Consider the following 20,002-nt stretch of genomic DNA (forward strand, 5'->3'; position numbering starts at 1 on the left):
TTTGATGTTTATATATATATATATATATATATATATATATATATTATATATATATATATATATATATATATATATATATATATATATATATGTATATATATATATATATATATATATATATATATATATATATATATTATATATATATATATATATATATATATTCTATATATATATATATATTATATATATATATAATATATATATATATATATATATATATATATATAATATATATATATATATATTACCGTTTTCGTTTTTGAACATAGACGCGGGCGACTCTGACTCCGAGTAAAACGAACACGTGGTACGCACCCCTAAACTACAACTCATGAAAAAAAGAAAAAATAAACAAACTCGCATGGATGCGTTGTGCGACCCGAGAAAATTTTCAAAAGCGCAATTTCACACTCTTAATTGATAACTCATAGGATCGTGGTTTTTGAGGTACAGTATCTTCAGCAAAGTTGCTCAGAATGATAGACGCCATCTTTTGGTAAATTTTATTTATGTGATTAATCCCCCTAAAAGTGAGATAACATTTTATTTTAGCTCAGGGCCAACATAGGGGCTAAGTTACATCGACAAAGTTGTGCAGAAAGTTATTTCAAACAAGTTTGCTCAAGGTACTATTCTGAATATACTGAAATCTGATCTGATATACAATTAACCTTATCATTGTAAATGTCATGGACAATGTATTTGAAAAGAACATATCTCGCCTGCAGACGATCGCAGACGAGTAATTCAACCACGATATGAAAGCTCTTTGGAAGTAGTTTAATATGTAAGTAGTCTCATCTGCACCTTCCTGCGCCTTTTGATAATAGACAATTTAGAATTTTATTCAAAAAACATGAAAAATTGCTCCATTTCATTAAACTGAAATGATAGCAGCATAGTATGTTTGAGAAAGTTGTGCAATTTTTGAAAATGAAAAACTTTGTAAAACATGAAAAACACATATAAATTGAATATATATTATATATATATATATATATATATATATATATATATATATATATATATATTATATATATATATATATATATATATATATATATATATATATATATATATATATATATATATATATATATATATATATATATATATGTTTTCTTACAAAAACTGGTTTCTGGACACCCTTTTCAGAAAATACATTATATCATGAAATACACTCAAAGTACGGGAATAGTACCTTCAGCAAACTTGTTTGAAAAAACTTTCTGCACAACTTAGTCGAAGTAACTTAGCCCCTTTTTTTATCCCTGAGCTAAAATAAATTTTATCTCGCTTTTAGGGGGATTAATCACATAAATAAAATTTACCAAAAGATGGCGTCTATCATTCTGAGCAACTTTGCTGAAGATACTGTACCTCAAAAACCACGATCCTATGAGTTATCAATTAAGAGCGTGAAATTGGGCTTTTGAACCACTGTGCATTGGAGTCCGATCTAGAGCAACCTCAGGTTGCTAAAACAAACATATCAAACGTTGTTTGGGCGACTCTGGGTCAGCTTTCGGGTTGCTCTGATCAATAAACGAAAGCAGTATAAGTCAGGGTACATTTCGATGCGGAAACTTACCTTCTGTTTCAACTGACTTTGCAGCACGGAACGACCGAAATTAGCTCTGCGCCTAATTCGTATTACTGTTTTTGAATTAGTTGATTTTAACAACAAAATTTCCAAAATAACTATGAAATTAGTTAAAATTGAGAATTTACTTTGCTGAAAAAACTCTTATTTTTAGAGAATGTGTTTAGTTGGTAAATATCCTGGACTCAAACCAGCAATATTTCATCCAACACGAAATTCTCATTGACAACTAATTTTGTTATTAAAATCAGAAATTTGTTTCTATTTATCTATCACCATCATTACTGAAGGACAGCACAAAAAAACCAAAACTGAAATGGGTATTATTAACAGGTTTATTAGCCAAAAACTCATGAGAAGTGTCAAAGCAAAACAATCCATTAAAACCTAAAAAGGACAGTCTTATTGAAACTGCTTGAACATTGTTTTGATGTTTTTCGCATGTGTTCGATATATCTTTATTCAAATTTCTAAACCGATATGTAAAAATGTCGTAAACTGTTAGTGGAAATCGTATTTATTCAGAATTTGTGCGCACTTGAAGCGATTGTGCGTAATAATGTTTTTACGCGGAACAGTGAAGTGAATTCGAATGTTTCACTCTAATTGTGATGAAGTTTTTTGTATCTTCAAACCTTCCGAGCTGCGCCGTCCGGTGTACTATTTGTATTCGGTTTTTGTTTTCCGAGTGCTCAAAGTTTTCAGTGAGAATGAAGAAAACAGTGATTTAGAAGAAAAAAAATTCAAAAAGATGTTTACGTTTCGTTTATGTCTTTTTCTCCAACATAACATCGTATTTATACCTGCCAATATAGAAAAGACAACCGCGTCTGAATTTTTTTCGGCAGTAGTGTGCCATCTAGTGGCTAGTAGTCATTAAGGTGTTACCGTTTCGGTGACAGGGCGCCATATAGCTGCAGATTGCAGAAGCCAATTCAACCATTCATATTGGTTGAAAACAACATTATATTTCTTTAATTCAACTAAAAAATTAGTTGACTGGATATGAAGTGTGCCTTAGCTAAGAAATGACAGTACGTTTAATTTGTGAATTCAACTAAAAAAAATAGTCATTTCAACAAATATTTTATTATTATTAAGAGAATGAGAATAAAAAATCTAAATCAGCAAAAGTAAGATTTTTTTAGTTGTCTCAAAAAATAACTAACTAAAATCAGCAAATCAACTAAATTTTTCGCGAAAATGCTGATTTCGGTCGTTCCGTGAGGCGACTCTTATGTGCACAGGACTGTTGCATGACATGTGCTACGATCCTACGGATGCTAAGAATCCTTCTTAGTCATAACTCAAACAAATGATATCTTGCTTGCTAGGCCAGTGCCTTATACTCTGATCCACCGACCCGGGCCATGACCATGGAAAAATGAATATCACTTAAACTATGTTAGCCATATAATTCTTATGTTGTGAAGACGTTAGTTGATGGCCAAAAAATTGATTTCGCATACATCGGCTATCAGTTCCAGGTTTCGGAAGTACTGTAAAAAGTGGTCGAAAACCTCCATCATTCATATCGACGAAGCAAAAAAGTGAATTTCTTTTTTTTCTGCGATTTTTCCATAACCTCATCATTCTCATCTCGGGTACTGAAACGCGTTCCACGCAGCGGTTTCTTGAGTCGACCGAACAGGAAAAAATCGCAGGGAGAAAAATCAGGTGAATTCCGTGGTTGTTGAATGGCATCTGCCTCGTTTTCAGCTAAATGTTCACGGATGACGATGGTCTTTTTCGGCGAATTGCTTCACGCAAGCGTCTCATAACGCCTAAGAGCAAATTCAGCAGCTGCATGATTCACTTGTTGCCCCAGGGCCCCGAGGTTCTAGTTCGGGCTCTGCTCACGGCCACTTCTGAAACGTTCGTGCCAATGATAACTTACTCTTACTCTTTCAGTCGTAGACCACGCGGGTCTCTGCTGTGTACAGGAGACGTATCCATTCAACTCGGTTCATTTCTGTTCGCCGCCAGCCTCGGTAGCTGCGAAGGGTTCGCAGGTCGTCCTCAATTTGATCGATCCGTGCCACTGATAAACGACTGTTTTCTTCAGAGTACCGTTGCCGAAACAGCAACCTTTTCAATGTCGCACCATTGAAACCAATTTTAACACAAAATTTAATGCAAACTCGTTGTTGCAAATTCAATTCCATTTTGAAAACTATGCAAAATCGAAAACACGCACAATCGTGTACTGAATACAGCGGTACTTTCAGGTATCAAGCTGAAAATTTGATAGAATATCAATAACAGATTTGTCAAAATAACTAAAATAAAAATTCCTATCGGGTGGCTAAGAGCGCCACACGGTGGTGATTCCAGGAACTTTTTAATCAAGGAAGTATGTACGCCGAACCAAAATCTATTAAAGTGACTAAAATACCCCCGTTAGCGTACTGCACCGATTAAAAAGAATAGTAACTGGCCTTGATCGAGTAAGCACCGATGTCGGCACAATTTTGTTGTTGAATCTTATGACCTCGAAATCGTTTGTTCAAAACACTATCTTGTCTGAAGCAACCATTCCTTATGCTGGCATAAATCTCTTCGGGTGTTTTTTAATAACCATTTATTGGAATATGAGTTAAAATTAAATTATTAAAATTTAAATTGGGTGTTCAGCCACAAGTGGTGAGTGTTCAGCCTTATATACATGATTTGGTTATTACCATGAAGACATCATTTGCTTCCGTAATTCTGTTATTTTTGTGTAGGGAAAATTGTAAACCTACTTGTATTGTGTAATAGAGAAAAGGAACTTATATACTAACTTACTAACTAATACAGAGAGCGAATCGATTCAATTGAAGATTGCATCGATTTTGTCGCAATTTGCTTATAATATTATGAGACATTACATCCCTTTCTAAATCATTTGCAGAATTTGCCCTGAATCCTTTGAAGCGTTTTCTTCCTGGTGGTACAACAACTTGAACAAATTGGTATTGCATAAAGCATGGCTGGTCTAAAAATTTGTTTATAAATTAATAATGTGTTTTCTAAACAGAGCTGAGAATTTCTGTTTGTAAGAGGATATTAACTTTTAATAAATTTATTACACTTTGCCTGAATTCTTTCAATGTGATTCTTGAAAGTGAGCTTTTTGTCATACGTTAAACCCAAGTATTTTGCTTGATCAGACCATGTCAATTCCAAGCCATTCAATTTGAGAATGTGATTATTGTTTGGTTTAAGAAAAGAAACTCTTGTCTTATGAGATCTTATGAGATCAGATTATGAAAGATCAGAAGTGAAAATATTCTAGAAGCTACGCTCGAACCCTGTGGAACACCTGCTCTTACGGGTAGCAATTCAGATTTACAATTCTGATAGCTAACCTGAAGAGTACGATCAGTTAAATAATTTTGGTCAAATAAATAGGAAACTGGAAATCAGACATTTTTGCTATTGAACCTTTGTGCCAAACACTGTCGAATGCTTTTTCTATGTCCAGAAGATTTATTTGTTTTTATCATGTTCGTTACTCTGACAAGTTGATGAGTAGTTGAATGTTCATGACGAAATCCAAACTGCACTGGTTAAAAAAATTGAATTCTTATTTATATGAGACATCATTCACAACAAAATATTTTTTTTTTAAAGTTTATCGATAGAAGAAAGTAAACTAATTGGTCAATAGCTTGATGTTTCTGCTGGGTTTGAGGGTAAGCTGGGTTTGTGAAGTAAGCTAATGAAAAACACTTGTTAAAAATTTTAACCAAGAGTCTCATCGTGAATATTTTTAATAAGAATATTAAAAAATTCCATCATTACCAGGATCCCTCATGTTTTTAAGTTTCCTAATGATTGACTTAATTTCATCAAAATTCGTCTCAATAATGGCATCTTTTAATAACCCCTTTGTTTAAATATGATCATATTTCAGGGAGACTTCATTTTCAATAGGACTGAGCAAGTTTTTGAGCTTTTTCGCCATTTGTAAGAAGTGTTTGATTTCCTTCCTTAAGAGCAGGAATTGGTTTCTGAGGTTTCTTAAGAACCTTAGAAAGTTTCCAGAAAGATTTAGGTTCTACTTCTTAAGCGAAATTTTTATTTCGCAAAAGAGTAAATCTATGTTTAATTTCTTTTTGTAAATCCTTAGCTATGTTTTCTATAGAAGAATCACGAGAGCGTTGATATTGTCGTCGACGAACATTCTTCAACCGAATGATCAGTTGAAGATTGTCATCGATGATAGGAGAATATAATTTAGTTTGAGCTTTAGGAACTGAAAGATTTCTAGCTTCGACAATGTAATGATTCAAATTATCTATAGCTGTGTCGATGTCCGCAGAATTTTCTAAAATAATTTCATGATCCACATGATTTTCAATGTGAGATCTGTATTCAAACCAATTGGCTCTATGGTAGTTGAATATAGAACTAATTGGATTAATTATAGTTTCGTTGGAAAGTCTGAATGTTACAGGAAGATGATCTGAGTCAAAGTCAGCATGTGTAATCCGTTCACTATAAATGTGACTTTGATCTGTTAGAACCAGATCAATTGTAGACGGGGTTTTCACGGAAGAAAAACAAGTCAGTTTACTGGGATAAAGAACTGAAAAAGCAGAGAGTTGATTATGAAGTATTTTTACATTACGGTTGTTTTGCCTACAATTCCACTGGACTGGACGAAAAATTTCGGTCGATATCTTGTGAGGTTTTGTAAATCGTCTTTAAAGAAATTTAATTGTTCACCGGTGCATTGGAATGGCAAATATGCTTCAGCGATGAAATAAATTCCATGAATGGTTTCAACTTCGACTCCCAAGCATTCAATAACTTTAATATTGAAAGAAGGTAAAATTCGATGTTTAATTTGCCGTTGGACAAAAATGATAATTCTATCACCCTTTCTAGTAAACCTGTCAAATCGATGAACCACATAATGTGGATTGTTATTCTATTTGACAGTTGGTTTAAGAAATGTTTCTGTCGCAATGGCAATATTAATTTTGTGAACTTAGAGAAAATTTAAAAAAATCATCTTCACTCGACTTTAAAGATGGACCATTCCAATTTAAAATAATAAAATAATTATTTTACATCACTGTTAAATTTTAAATTCATTATAATATTATTTCCAAATTGCCATCCAACTTGAAAGGCTTTAAAAAGTGTTAAAGTTGAATTCATTCGGATGATCATTTGAAAAAGTTGATTTTGTAGGTAGATCATTTTATTTTCCGTTATATCGCCGCAATCGACTTCGTTTAAAGAAGCGAATGGAATAGAATAGAATGTCTACCTGTTACGCTAATGTAACTGCCATTAGAAGAAGATTACTTGGCCGATCTACCTATTAATAAATTGTTTTCGTTAGAAGGAGAATTGGCAGGCGTACCTGTTTTTTGTTTTAAATTCGAAGAAATAAGTGCGTTAGAAGAATTAGGCGTGGCATTTGTATCATTTTTTTTGATTTTCAGGTATGTTCTGTAAATTTAAGGTCGTTGATTTGACTTGTTGTCTAAGCGAACGAGCGTTTCAAATTTTTTCCCTGACAGGACATTTCAAATAATTGGATTTATGATTTCCATCGCAATTTGAACATGAAAATTTATCAGTGGTTTCATTCATTGGACAAACGTCTTTCGAATGCGATTTACCACAATTCAAACACCGTATGACATTTTTTGTTCCATGGCCGAAGCCTTGGCAACGACGACATTGCGTTAAGTTTGCAATACCATTATGCCGTTTATAATGTTCCCAATGAATATTAATGTGGCAAATGAAACGTACTTTTTCCAAAGTTTTCAAATTGTTTACATCACTTCGATTGAAGTGTATTAGGTAAAGTTCATTGGAAATTCCAGAGCGTGGTTTAGAAGTACCATTCGTTCTTTTTCATAAGTATTACTTGGGGATAATCCTTTCAAGACAGCCTCGAAGGGTCTGTCTGATTTTATATCATATGAATAAAATGTATGAAGTTTCTCGGACAAATATCGGATAAGACGTTCGTAATCTTCCAATCCATCAACCAAGACTCGACATTCTTCTCTTCGTCCGATTTGAAATGAGACTTTTACTTCCGGGAGAAAAGAAGAAAGCAAAGAAAGGTTGGACGCAGGCATTTTTGAAATGAATGAAATTAAATTAACTAGGCTAAATTAGTCTTCGAATAGACTCCTAGGTTGGCTGAGTCTTGATGAAGACTGATTTTGTGGTAGTCTTAATAAAGACTGATTAGTTTTTCTTTGGACGGCCAGCATTAAAAAAGGCTGATTAATTTCTTAGTCTTGAAAAAGACTGCTTATATTAGGCTGACTAATTCAAATAGACTGTTAGTGATTCATGTAGCCTTGAAAAAGACTGAAGCCTTGAATCAATGAAACACTAGGTAGCCAGAAAAAATTTCCAGGAGCCAACCCAAGTAACAATTCGAATGCCTTATGGTTTTGAATATAATTTATAGGAGTTTTATAATTGATTGTTTAATCACTACTTGTTTTATAACAACTATAATAAGTGTCGCTTTTGACAAGTACAGGGTCCGGCACTCGAAGTGTAACCAATTAAAAAGGCCATAAATTCAGTTTGGAAAATTACTTTTACTTAATTCAAAGTACAAAATGTGTAAAAATAATACGAAATTCAGAATCAATTCACTTTTGCTCGATATGACCACCTTTTGCCTTGACTTGATGACTTGAGAGAGCGAAAGAGTTGCTTCGTTTTGCCGAAAGCGGTCAATTTCCGAACATTGTATTTTCTGACGAGAAAATTTTTCCAATTGACCAATTCGTAAACTCTCAAAACGATAGGGTTTACTTGACCGACCGTTCATACGAGAATTTGAGTCATCGATTGGCCACCAGGAGGCAGCACCCGCAACAGATAATGGTTTGGGCCGCTGTAACCGCAGATGAGCGCCCTCCAATCGTTTTCATCGAGCCTGGCGTCAAGGTAAATGCGACATATTATCGGGAAAGTATTCTGGAGGTTGCTTTGAAGCCGTGGGCAGACAAACATTTCGGTGGCAGACCATGGACGTTTCAGCAGGACTCGGCACCGTCTCACAAAGCTCGAGTGAACCAAGAATGGCTGGAAAACAACGTTCCGAACTTCATCACGTCCACACAATGGCTCTCGAATTCACCAGATGCGAATCCAATGGATTATTCTCTTTGGGCCATTTTGGAGAGCCACCAGTCTCGAGGCACTGAAAAAAGTTATTGTCCGCGAGTGGGCCAAAATACCTGCAAGTCACATTCGGCCAAACGAAGCAACTCCTTCGCTCTCTCAAGTCATCAAGTCAAGGCAAAAGGTGGTCATATCGATCAAAAGTGAATTGATTCTGAATTTTGTATTATTTTTACACATTTTGTACTTTGAATTAAGTAAAAGTAATTTTCCAAACTGAATTTATGGCCTTTTTAATTGGTTACACTTCGAGTGCCGGACCCTGTAATATCATAGTTTTTAAAGCTTCTATAAAACCTTTTACCTAGACTAACAACTGGACTAAAAATAAATCCATGCAAACGCTCTTAATATTGCTTTAAAAAAAATTCTTTAAAACATTATTGTCAGTAAAATTCTATCATAAATCTAGATTTGTGTGTGTGCGTGTTAATTTAATGACAGTTTCACTCAGAGCAAATTTGAGGGTTCTAAAGTACATTTATGACACTCCTGTTGTGGGCTATTTGATTTATTGCTTCTTAGATTAAGTGTAACTTGCATTAAAGAAAATTTCATGGCCGCCATTATGATGTTCTTTGCCGTAGCCTTTATTGACATCAAATAAACTTCGAAATGCAAAAACGAGGAAGTATGATGGACTTTTATGATCCATTTTCAAAACGTGTGCACAAGTTTTATCGCCACGAAATAGTTTTATACAAAGATAAAGATAAATCACAGAAAATAATTTTCATAAATCACGGAGACTTTCGCAAAAACCGTATTTATTTCAAGGCGATTAGTTATAATTCTTATTTTTATCCATACATTCAATATAAAAAGAAAAGCGCATGAAGTTTTTACGTTCGGTAAAAGCCTCAAACTTGTAAATAATATCCAATAAATTGTTACTGATTGCATTCAAAGCAGATATGACACACAAATAATCAAGAAAAGTATTACCAAAACGACAGTTTATTCATAGTGGAATTTAATTTTGATCGTAAATCTGGTTTCAAAATTTTCTTGAATTTGAAGTTTTAACGCAGCTTTATGATGATTCTTCACTTTGCTTTATAAACCTTATGCAGAATGGTCCACTTGGCAGGAACATGCTCTTATAGAGGTTTTCAGTAGGCTTTCGTGGAGTTTAAAGTTTTAATGCAAGATTTATTATGTAGCATTGAAGATAGCTACAAGTATTTATTAATATTAATAATGTTACTTGGGAAGAGCTATTCGCGTGAGGTGCGAACGACTGTTCAACACCGACTTCGGGTTGCTCAACTGATAGTCCACGCAAAAAAATCCCGGTTTTGTTTAACAACAACAACTCTTCGTTTCACTGTTATTGAGATTACATTGAATACAATAAATCTAATTAAAACACCTTTTAAAACAAATTTAGGTAGATTCATTCGGGTCCATTCAGAATGTTTCTAGTAAGCTAAGCTTGTTAATGATGAAGCAACAACAATGGAATGGGCGAAGAAGCGCTCAGTGAACTAGGATTCATAACCGGATATTCGAATATCCTAATTAATTTTAAATGAGCACTTGGAATTGTAGTTTAAATTATTAAAAATACAAAATGTTATGCATTCAAATCGATGCGAAGAAATATTTCCAAGCCACCCATTGCAATGGCACCACTAATTTGAAAGTAATATTTTTTATTCCGATTATAAGTACTATCTTTTTTCTGATTGTGAAGCTTTTAACTTTAAGGTTACTCGTCTTTTGGGTCAGAAAAACTTCCTGGACGTATGTGCGAGGTTGAGAATCAAACGCAGGGAGGCTGCGTAAAAGGTGATGGTCTTACCTATCACGTTACGTCCGTCCCCTGAATGTAATTTGGCGAGCCATAAATGTTCAAAACCCAGCCATTTTTGTAAGCGATATCATACAGATGCGGTATCATACAGATTTTCAATTTTTTGCCATATTGAAAAATAAGATGTGTTTCACATAAGAATAAACTCAATAGTCATCCGCTAAATTATGATTTATTAGTTCAATTATTGCATTCCATTTTTTATTTTCGTACACAATAACACAAAAAAAATATTCGTAAACAATTTGTGTCAAGATAAATTCTTTTCTTCCATAGATATTAATCATAATCTTAGGTTCCGTCTCATCCAAGTTACATACGCAACACCTAGTCAAAAGATCACACCAAACATAAGTATTTACTCCGAACACCGACTGTTAATACCAATAACTCCATGCAATAGCCGTCATAACCCATAACATAATCAATACACTTTAATGACGGCGATCGGCTAAAATAAAACAACGAAAAAATGCAGCATACAATTTTCGCAAACCACTTATCCACCTCCCGCCTGACACCAGTTGTTGGACAATGGAATGCGGGCCTGTGGCTCTGCGGAGAATTCTCTCGATGCGAACCTAACGTCTTGAAGCTCGCATACACACAACAGCCAAAGTAATTGGAATTCCAACGATGGTACAAAAACGCGTCACCTGAGAGATTTTTTGTTTCAACTAACCTTACGCTGAAGCAAGTGCAGTGAAATTCATGTTCTGGGTGTTCATTATTATAAAACCAATACAGGCTGGGCAACAGGTTTGCTTTGTTCTCTTTACACTCAATACATTTCCTGCTTGCTTGGCCGGTATTAGGATAATGAAGAACATAATGTTCAAACAAGTTGCTTTTTTGTTTCGTATGAGTATTTAGTACGATTTATTTACTTTCTCAGATCCGCAAGAGTAAGAGCTGCATGGCATCAAATTAATTTGTTTCTAATAAATCTAGTCATAATTTAACTCGTACTATTCAGGAGTTTCATCCCAACATGCATTCCGAGAATTGTGCAAGGTCATGATTTTCCATTGAGCATAATAATAATAATAATAATAATAAATAGATTCTGAGACTATATTTTTTGGCTCGCTAGAAGCATAAGAAACATTTCAATTATTATTCATTTTCTCGAATAAAAATCCGATGAAAAATTCAATGACAATATCATCGACTATGAAATTCTGTCAATGATCACAATAGTTGCATCAACTTTAGTATGCAGTTTTATTAGTTTTTTTTATTCATTCAATTTATTGAATGACCAAACCCGACTCACTACCACCCTAGGATTGGGCCGTTATATCGGCACAACCAATTCCCGTTGGCTTCTTTATGACTTCGTTTATATAAGCACCACAATACAAGGGAACAGAAAAGATGGCAAAAAGGAGTACTGCACTACACCTAATATGTATTGTTCCAGTAATAAGTATCGAAAAACTGCTTGTACTTAAACTGCAGTCTACGAGAAGGAGGCACGTCGAATCGCCATTTTGTATCGTCATTTTTCCACATTGCATCGCTTCTTGTACTGATGATCAAAATATCTTTGGGAGTGACCATAAGCAATAGTAGGGGAGCTTTTACTTTTAATGAATGATTGGCACAGCTTACCAATTGGATGCCTACGGGGAGAGTAAAAGCGTGACAGAATGTATTCGCGTCTCTTGTTATTTTGTTTGTGAGGCTGGGCTGCTGCGATCATTTTAGAATATTCTCTTATAGTTCAAGGAACAGCATGGTATCAATACAATCTATAGTTTAGAGGCATGAAAATAAATGTAACCAAAAATATAAGACTAATTTTCAAAGAGTTACTACCTTGATCCAAAAGTTCCCGGAATTTGTTCAGAAAATTAAAAATACAACATTATTCATCAAAATCGATGTTGACCCCTTCAAAGTACTCCCCATCGACTACAACACACTGATGCCAGCGCTTGATCCAATCCTCGAAACATTTTTTACATTCAGTTTCCGGTATGGCCATCAGAGCCATCTGCGATTGTCCGATGCTTTGGCTGAAAGGATAAGATGAAAATTGGATCATTCGTTTCAAAGATTCACGGCACTTTAATAGCAGTATAGAACATTTGTCGATCTAATTTATCTGTGATATTCTTTTAAAGACGATGGGACATATTACATATTATATATATTATTAATTACATATTACATAGTATCACAATTAGTTGATTGGAAGCAGAGTAATCTGCTAAATAACGATTTTTTTAGTCATGAGCCAGCTTTAACAATTTGGGAACTGATAACATGTATGTATGTATGTATGTATGTATGTATGTGTGAAGCCACCATCAGTTCAAGCAAAGACATCATATTAACAAGATATCCAGCTCTCAAATTTTCCGAACAAATCATTGGCAACATCATTTTTTACGAGCATGTCGCCACCAAGCGAGTCCGCATCGAATCTCATACATAGAAGCAGGAGAGAGAAATGTCAAATTCGTGCGCGCCAAAATAGCAGGGCTGCGCACCCATACAATTGACAGGATATGTTGAATGTGATGCCGTGCGATGGCGTAGCTGAACTGAAGATTGATTTCGCTCCAAGCTGACAGGGTCTGGTTCAAGGCAGTACCTGTGTATGTGGGTAGACTTACAGTAGATCCGAATTTGATTATCAAATAGCTTTCATATAACTACTGTTAAGAAGGTCAAAATGGATTTTGAGGACCCGGCGCCTTCCAGCAAGAACATCCAGCCATATAATAAAGAATTTCGCTATACCAGCTAAAACCTGTCTGATGGCTTTTTTTAGAAGGGTGCGTCTTACTCATTTTAGACCGTCAGGGAGAAGCACAAAGCTTCCGCCACGTGACTCAGGTTGGCAATCCACTCCATCATCCAGTCATTCACTTGTGAGATACCCTGATGCACTCCCTGTCCCTCCCCGTTGTCGATATAATTAAGCTTAATATGATATAATATAATATAATATAATATAATAAAGGGTGATTTTTTAAGAGCTTGAGAACTTTTTTAAACAATAAAACGCATAAAATTTGCAAAATCTCATCGGTTCTTTATTTTAAACGTTAGATTGGTACATGACATTTACTTTTTGAAGATAATTTCATTTAAATGTTGACCGCGGCTGCGTCTTAGGTGGTCCATTCGGAAAGTCCAATTTTGGGCAACTTTTTCGAGCATTTCGGCCGGAATAGCCCGAATTTCTTCGGAAATGTTGTCTTCCAAAGCTGGAATAGTTACTGGCTTATTTCTGTAGACTTTAGACTTGACGTAGCCCCACAAAAAATAGTCTAAAGGCGTCAAATCGCATGATCTTGGTGGCCAACTTACCGGTCCATTTCTTGAGATGAATTGTTCTCCGAAGTTTTCCCTCAAAATGGCCATAGAATCGCGAGCTGTGTGGCATGTAGCGCCATCTTGTTGAAACCACATGTCTACCAAGTTCAGTTCTTCCATTTTTGGCAACAAAAAGTTTGTTAGCATCGAACGATAGCGATCGCCATTCACTGTAACGTTGCGTCCAACAGCATCTTTGAAAAAATACGGTCCAATGATTCCACCAGCGTACAAACCACACCAAACAGTGCATTTTTCGGGATGCATGGGCAGTTCTTGAACGGCTTCTGGTTGCTCTTCACTCCAAATGCGGCAATTTTGCTTATTTACGTAGCCATTCAACCAGAAATGAGCCTCATCGCTGAACAAAATTTGTCGATAAAAAAGCGGATTTTCCGAATGGACCACCTAAGACGCAGCCGCGGTCAACATTTAAATGAAATTATCTTCAAAAAGTAAATGTAATGTACCAATCTAACGTTTAAAATAAAGAACCGATGAGATTTTGCAAATTTTATGCGTTTTATTGTTTAAAAAAGTTCTCAAGCTCTTAAAAAATCACCCTTTATAATAAAATATAATATAAATTAATATACTATAATATATGAATTAATATGCTATGATACAATATATAACAGTTGTTGTCGCAGTGTAAGTTATGCTCATCTTTCATCGCAGTACATAATAATAATAATAATAATAATAATAATAATAATAATAATAATAATAATAATAATAAAAATAATAATAATAATAATAATAATAATAATATTAATAACAATAATAATAATAATAACAATATATAAAACAATGTAATAGAATTCAATTCAATATATAACAAATCATGCAACAAAGAACAGAATACTAGAATATACTATGATAAATATTGCACTTTAGGATGGGCTTCAACATACAAGCCATTTCGCACCCTCTCATTTTGCGACTAACGCAGAAAGCGATAGCACCCAGTCGACGCCGTTCTATTGACCAAATGTCATCATAGACGCCGAGGGGGGGGGGGGGGGACTCCAAAAAATTGCAGTAATTCTCGCTATTGATGGATTTAAAAATCCCAAGAAACCCACAACATGGCTTTCTTTGAGTCTCCCTGGGCTGCTTTGAAGCGTTCAATCCAAACTGACTTCATTTCTCGGAATTCCTGTTATTTGGCATGAAATAGTGAAATCTGGTTTTGTCTTTCTCATATAGAAAGGCTATGCAATCACTATGAAAACCGACTTTTGAACCGAGGCCCGGAGGGCCGAATGTCATATACCATTCGACTCAATTCGTCAAGTACTCAAATTATCAGTATGTGTGTATGGGAGTGTGTATGTATGTAACAAAACTGTGCACTCGAATTTCTTGGAGATGGCTGGACCGATTTTCAAATGCTTAGATTCACATAAAAGGTTTCTCGGTCCCATAATCTGCTATTGAATATATGTTGAATGCTGTTCCAAACCGTAAATCTATCATTTTTCAGAAATGGCAAGACCGTTTTTCGCAAACTTTGATTCAAATGAAAAGTATTATGTTTCCATAAATTAATGTAGAATTTTATCCAGATCTGGCTGCGTTTAAAATTAATAACCGTTATTTAGAGCAAAAGAAGAATTCTTATCTTATCTTATCATATTATCTTACCTTATCTTACCAAAACTGTTAAAAATTGAAAAGGTTACGCCAGTGGATGTTCAAACAATCCTTTTTGTTCTTATTCATTTTCCGAAGAAAACCTCCACCACAATAGTTTGCCGAGTGGTTTTTCTGAAAAGGTTATAATGCGCAGTGGCGACTTCTATAATGATTTTGGTAGAGCATTAGGTTACCCACGTACCAACTTAATTTCAAGTGTGTTTGTATTGTTGTTTATGCAGAACCAAGTTTTTTTTCTTTTTTCGGCGCTTGTGAGTAAATTTCTGTTTGCGTGAAGTAATGCATGTAACCAATTGGCCGAGTTTTGTGCGGGGTTGGTTGGGCAAGTTATTATTTTAGAACAAGGTGCACTTGGATATTCGAAAAATGTTATCCTTTTTTGGATGAGATTGGATATTATGCTTATATTGATCACTATAAGGAAAAATATACATGAACAATAAATAATGGAAATAAATTAAAATTAGTTTTTTTTTTATTATTTTAAAAGATTTATTTAGACCCGGTTTTAACCTAATTGTGGTCTTATCGCCGGGTTTGTATCAATTGGTGGGGAATTGGGGGGAGGGGGGGGGAATTGTTGGGGGGGGGGGGGTATTTGGGAGAGGAATATTTTAACATCGAGTGAAATTACATTAGATTTGATTGCTTGATTTCATTGTCAGGGGATTTTATGGCCGCTTGCTGGGTGTGTCGTGGATGAAGTCCTTCCGGTGTTCCTTCCAAGTGGTTGTGGTTGAGGGACCGCGGTCAACCTCCGGGGGGCTCCTCCCCCGCGGATGGCCCACGGCGCAGTGAGGCGTCTCGGCTGTTGTCGTCTTCTGGGTGTCGTCTTCTGTCCTTTCCGGTGTTCCTGTTGGTGGTTGTGGTTGAGGGGCCGTGGTCAACATCCCGGGGGGCCACCCCCCGCGGATGGCCCACGGAAAGGTGAGGCGTCTCGGTTGGTTGCCAGCTTCTGTAAATTAAAATTGTTGACAAATAGAAATAAGAGATTTGAATCAATAAAGGTGGGAAATAGTCGATAGGAAAGATGATTACATTATTTAATAGATCAAGTGCCACCAAAACTTTCAGCATTTAGAGTTCCTGATAGGATTTGTTGCAGATTGACCCAACCCTGAACAAAACTCGTTCATCAGTATAGAATCTGCTGCAGATGTAAACCTTCCAGAAAATGTCAGACCTCTCCCCATGGCTAGTATGCGAATTGATTTGGAGGCGTGTCAAGCTCGTAATTCGCGATTTGATCCAAAATTTTACCAATTCTCCTATAAAAGCAGCATTGGAAAAGTATATAAATAAAACCAAGCGTAAGCGCGAACGCTGGTGGAGGAAAAGGTAGGTGTGAAGCTAAAAAGTGAACTAATGCTGCCGAAACTAAGTCCAAAATAGGTAAAAAGACTCATAACCCAAAAAGGGGAGTTTTTTCACGTACCTATATTATAAAAAATTATGCATACTAACATTTTTAACTAATAAAAACGATTATTGATACATTCGATGTGTATCACATATTTTTTCAAACTAGGCTAACTTTCCCTTCAGAGATTGGTTGATCGATGCTTTTCTCCGCATTTTATTGTTATTAACTATTTTCCTAACTTTTATTCAGGAATGATAAAACTCACACATGTACTCGAAAGGTCTTCATGACAGAGCAAACCGTTTATCAAAAAGTCTATCCAGAAAGAATACATAAATTCCTAAAGCGAAACTCGCCCAACCAGCCCCGGTCTCCCCTACTAATATATATGCTATAGCTCCTGCGTATTTTTCTAGCATTATCACGAAACTCTCGAAACCATTATTTCACCTTGTTCTCTGAAGTAACACTTTGCTTTTATAAAAGTGAAGATTGTATAGCCATAGAATCTGTTTCAAAACTTCAGTGTTATTAATTTTTTATTTTCCTGCATATTCATTTTTTTGAAATTTCATATGCATTGATATGTGTGATGCCTAAAATTTCAGTTTTGTTAACATTATTCTTATCAACTAATATCAGAAATAATACTAGGAGGGAGTCCAAACCCTAAGTGTGTATTTCAATTATAACTATTACTGCCTGGTGCCTAATGAATGTATAAGAACTTTACTTCAAAACAGTCCAAATATGGATAACATAGGTAACGATGACCCCAGCTCGCTTCTGAAATTACTCCTAGTGAATGTTTATACTTACCCTCCAACACCCCCAAAGATGAGGCAAAACCCGAAAAGTAAGAAAAGATAAAGTCTAGCACACGAAAGACTACTCCGCCACCCCTAGGTGAAAAAGTTTCAAGTTGCAAACAAAACAGACCGAAAAAGAAAACGATTCTTTTCGTTTGGAGAAAATTTAATTAGCTCAGATCGTCATCATCTTTAACTGCCGAGAACGTTCGGGCGGGTGGTGACGGTGGGTTTCACAAACACTCGGACGTTGGGCTTGACGATTTAGCCAAGATCATCCCACCAGATCTACGACTTGGTACTTTCTGCCAACAAACTCAAAGCGAGTGGAAGGAGATGATCTTCTTCGTTTTCCATTTATTCTAGGAATTTTTCTCTTTTATGCTTCGTCTGTTGTTTTGATTAAGTTTATAAGTAAAATTACTTTTGGAACAATGGTTTTAATTATAATTGTGGGGGATGATCCAATTTACTCGGGTACTCACAGTATCCTACAGACAGATGAAAGTTATTTGCTTGGGGTGGAAGCTCATCATTATCATCTTCAAGGATTCACAGTAAATGTATTCCGACGCAAGGCTTTTGGATGTTGTTCTCTAGAACAAATCGAAATTCTTCTTCCATTTGGTTGTAACAAATCAATCCTCGGTAATCGTTGTGGGAATTTCACCCTGGCACCCATGAAGCACTTCAAGAGTCCGAAAATCAGCATGAAGTATGGTAAAACACACTTATGGATAAAATAAACATTCGCTATGGTGATCGAAAAGCATGCAGGGTTTCGGCGGTACATGCAATGTAGCTGATTTATTTGCAGCAGGAAGATATTGTGCGAACATCATCAATGGAAGCACAGAAGAAAATTGAAACATAAATATTCATAAATTGAGATCCCAGGTAACAACTTTTACTGTTTCTTTCTCTTTCTCATCAAGGTTCCAAATATTGTTCATTCATTCGATTCATCGGAGGTGCATAAGTAGAGGATGTAACTGTGCGTCGGAATATAGCATAAATGAAACAGGAGAAAGTTGAATTGAACACCATTCTTGTCTATCGTTTGAGCAATAGATAATAATTCACCGGTAAATCCAATCAATTTAACAATAATCAGGTGGAAAATTTTCAATTTCATGCCCAATTTAGGTTTTCAATGAATGCATTTATACCTCACGTTGTTTTGCTACTATTCGACACAACTGTGCATTTTTTATGGGAATGAGCAGTTTAAACCTGTCTGCGAAAGTTATTACATGCCGAGTTAGTTGAACGTTCAAACTCAACCCGATAAAAGATTGTTTGTTGAAATTTAACAAGGAAATTGTTTTGTTGAAATTTAACAAGGATATTGTTTTGTTGAAATATTTAAAAACAATGCATCAATGTATTGAACATTGTCGATCGTGGGGACGGCTCCTTTGGTATAAGGTCATTTGGCATAATACCGTTTGACATAACTCTGCTCGGCATAATGCTTATTTGGCATAGTAATTATTTGACATAATGATCTTTTGGAATAATGGTCATTTGTCATGAAAATAATTTTACTCGCAATATTTTAACCTAATGTAAAATTTCGTTTGTGTTTCGATCGAGTAATGATTTGGAAATCGCGAACGAAATGTGTGAATTTTATATCCGGTCCAAATGTTTCAATAATATTAGGTGAAATAGTATTTTCTTATTTTTAAAATTCTGTAGTAAATTCTATTAAGCAGCATGCTGATCTGTTATGCCAAACGGTATTATGCCAAACGCAGCAGCCTCGCTTCTCTGATAAAAGGTTGTGCAAATAATTATGTATCACCGCTGGAAATCCATGTTGGTGTAGCTTGTCTGAAAGGACATAAATGGTAACTGAATCAAATGCTCCTTTAATGTCCAAAACTAAAGATGCCATTTTTGAGCAAAGACAATTTAAATGTCAAACGAAAGCAATGCAAGGCAATCATTCGTCCGTTTATTTCTACAGAAGCCAAACTGAGTATCTGACAACAAACCCAGGTGTTGAAACATCGAAAAATCATTTTGTCGAACATTTTCCTAATGCAGGACAACATTGCAATGGGTCTATATGAGTTGTGATTGGAAGCTGGTTCCTCCGACTTTTGAATGGCAATCACTTTCACTTGCCATTTCAACAACATTTTCCTTAAGAAACTTGTTGAACATTCCCAACAAGCGTGTTTTTGCGAGGTCAGGCAGATTCTTCACCAAGTTGCACAAGACAAGAGTTGTATAGAAAATTGTGTCATTGA

Source organism: Malaya genurostris, chromosome 3 (assembly GCF_030247185.1).
Source record: "Malaya genurostris strain Urasoe2022 chromosome 3, Malgen_1.1, whole genome shotgun sequence".
Taxonomy (NCBI): Eukaryota; Metazoa; Arthropoda; class Insecta; order Diptera; family Culicidae; genus Malaya; species Malaya genurostris.